The following is a 3,751-nucleotide window of genomic DNA, read 5'->3' on the forward strand; positions in this document are numbered from 1 at the left end:
TGAGATTGATTGATTGAGTGATTTGATTGATTGATTGATTGATTGATTTTGGGCTGTTCATGGCATTTAGGTCTGTTTTGTTTGTTACACAGAACATCACATACTATTGCTCCTATAAATATTTTTTTCAAATATACACAACATAAATTCATATTGATTCTGCATGTAACAAATAAAAGTATTTTAAATTTGAATATATACCAAATTTAGATTTAAATTACACTTGAGCTTAAGGAAATAGCATGCATTTTAGGTTCCACACAAGAGATTCAAGAATTTTCATCTGACTCATAATTCAAAATGAAATTTCTTAAATAAATAGAACTGAAATATTACAGTGAAGCTGCAAATGTAAAACATATTGTAACGCTATAACCTTCATATTCTTCCGGAAGAAGGAGGCGGGAACCGGCGGACAATCAAAAACATTTTAATAACAAAATAAACACAAAAACAGCGCACCAGCCCCTCACGGACGACTGGTGCGCGCAAATAAAACCCAAAACACAACTAAAAGCCCAGGCCTGGTCCTCTCTCGTCCTTCACTGTCGTCGCTCCAGTTTTATATCCTTCCATCTCCTCCATGGGCCTCGAGACCGGTGGGACGAACAGGTGTAGTTCATCTCCAATCACTCCCCCGGCCTCGCTCCCATGTCCCTCGGCCCCGCCCCACTCGTCACACATATGCATGGCGTTTTACTGCTTCATTTAATTTCTTTCTGTGTATCCAATAAAAACACAGTTTGACTAGTACAGACTGACTTGTGGTTTCATGTTGGAACGATTTTTATGCTTTTAAAATATTAATGTAACATCAAAGCTTTCAAATATTGAATTTTAGAAGAAATACACATAAAATACAATCTTTACAATAATGAAAAAAAATATACAATGCAATTAACTATAATTTAAACAATAACATACATTCTATAGACACACACAAATGATGAAGACTGCAATACCCACTGAGTTTCCAACACACTGACACACTTTCCTCATCAGGTTGCACAGCTTAATTAGCGAAATATAATAATAATATATATAAAAACACAACTAGTCATGTATTCCCAGCTCAGTTTCATTTTCCCAAGAGCATAGTCTACCCTAAAGTGTGTAACCGCTCAAACATCTGTGACTACTAATACATTTGATATTATGTGATTCAGATACGAGCCTCATTAAAACAGATGGTGTTTCAGTTTCTTGCAAAAGATCTGTGCAGATGTTACATTGTGTACTTTTCATAAAGTAAGATGCCCTCATTCCAAATGAAAGGTAGGTCTATTGTTTATCAAAAAATTCTGTCAACTCTCCCTCATGTCAGGCCAAACATGTGTGCTGTTCTTTTCATGGAACACAAAAGGTGTTTTTTTTTTCTAAAGAATCTTCACACAGACGAATTCCGAATATTGTTTAAAAGTCATCATATTGTATTTCCAGGAACAATATAAACAAATAAAAATAAAATACAGATGTGTGTCAGTTTTGACTAAAATACATTGACATGTATTGACATCTGAGAGGTCTGTATTCTGTTACAGCACATTGAGGAACATAATGACAATGCCGTTGTTCAAACCTCTGAAGCAGAGATGGCTCCATTCCAGTGGAAAATGCATAAAGATGAGCTCTCAGTATGACTACACTCTGGGCGTATTTTCCTGTAAGATGTAATCTCATTGTAAAATGCAGCCACAGTCCCCAGTCAAAGTAGGTTGCATACATTCACTATTGCTGCAACTTTTTATTTTCAGTGTTCTGCTATGTGGCAATAAGCCGACTTGATCAAAGCAGACATAGTTAAAGTTTAAACACTATTGTGCATGCACAAGTGCATAAGGTTCAGGGACGTTAGTGGGGATTTTGTATTTGGACATTATCTAGTTGGATATATTAAACATAATTTATGAATGAAAATATGTAAATGTACTTTTTTTTATAGTCTAATCGTTAAGAGAGTGATTTTAGAAAAGAGTGTTTTTGCAGCGATGCCACAGATGAACCAGTTTGGTTCCCCAAAAAATCTTTCGGTGAACGTTTCTTAAAAGATCCAGTCTTACTAAGTGTGTAGAACTTTTGTATAATTTCAGCTTAAAACCTTTTCTACTATTAAGAAATTTATATATAAGAGTGTTAAAAAAAGAAATGATAAAGTCAGTGCCTGTCTTACTGGTGTGTTCAATAAAAAGAGAATGTACACATTGATCTTTAGAGTGATCCTTTATGACACTGTGACAGAGGAAGCAAGAGTTATTACCATGGTTCTAGAAAACTGTAATTTCCTGTTTAACAGAAAACAGGTGGTTAGAGGGGTCATAGGAAATCAACCACACAGAAAATATCAAATTAATAATGCAGATGGACTGGAGTGATAATCGACACATTATATTATAATATAAAACCAAAAACTGCTCAAGACAAAAAAAAAAAAAAAAGCAATATATGACCTGTATTTTGTCATATTTTTAACGCTTATAAGATCAAAAAATGTTGTATTTGATTGTGAATTAACTTTTTTTGTCAGCTGTACAGAAAAAAAACTATTCAAATCTGATCCCACTTCATTTCGAGATTAATAACTACACAAAAATCGGACTACATCTTTTATAAACACATAAAATATTTTTTCCCCTCCTAGTCCCTCTCTTTTCTTAGGGCTCAGAGATTGCAAAAGAATGGCTTTAATTTGAGATTGCCTGACTTTATTTCCACATCCAAACATAGGGACCCCTCCCAACTTCCTGTAACCTCGTAGACCACATATGTTCCCCGAAAGTGTTTTGGGACTGAATTCAAGGTAATCTCTCGAGTAGTTATGACTCCTTCCCCTGTAGTTCTGTAAAGGATCTCTCACAATTTAATTTGTGAGTGACTTAGAAACTACATCTTACATGTACAGACTGTACATCATAGACATGTCTGCAAATAGTACACAAGACACTGCTCTTTCTGCTCTTTGTCGCTCTACCATTTCTTTGTTGTGTTCTATACAGGAAATTCTACTGTTTTTGCATCAAACTTTCTGTGTGACACAAATGTCATAGCGCCCCAGTAACCGGAAGTCCGGTGTTTTACACAGAAAGCACACGTTCCATACGAGCATGTGAACCAGCGAGGGGCCACCGAGGGCGGGGCTGTAGCCTACTAAAGGGGGTGAAAAAAGGAGAAATCCCGTCGACTGATGGGGGTAGTGGGGCTTTTTAGGTACAGACTCAGATGTCATTGCTAAACCGATTATTTTAATTAATCCACATGCAGAAACTAGTGAACAAAGTACATTTGTGACTTGATTATCTTTTGAATGATTAATGAAGATTACGTTAGAAATTAATTTAGTTGTAACAAAAATATGAATTCTGTAATCCACTTTGTTGATTTAATTATTTATTTACATTTTTTTTACTTGATGTAGCTACTTGATGTAGTCTGTTCCTTGCACAATGCTACAGTGTGACTTAAGATTCAGACTATGAACCAGGCGTATTGAAGTAAACGTATCAAACCTCTGGGATGAAATCACCTCCGTTTTTAAAGCTCTTCTGTCACCATTTATCAACAGAGACTGGAAGAGACCAATCAGGACGGAACGTAACGTGTCCCCCGTTGTGAAAATAAAAGAACACGAGAGTGAGTAAATCATAAAATAATTTTCAGTTTTGTGTAAACTACTCCTTTAATTATATATTCGCATTTGCTTTGTGTATGTTGCACCATTAGTCTCCGCCCACCGATACTGCGCCACGCCCAGACC

This window comes from Carassius carassius, chromosome 13, assembly GCF_963082965.1.
Source record: "Carassius carassius chromosome 13, fCarCar2.1, whole genome shotgun sequence".
Classification (NCBI taxonomy): Eukaryota; Metazoa; Chordata; class Actinopteri; order Cypriniformes; family Cyprinidae; genus Carassius; species Carassius carassius.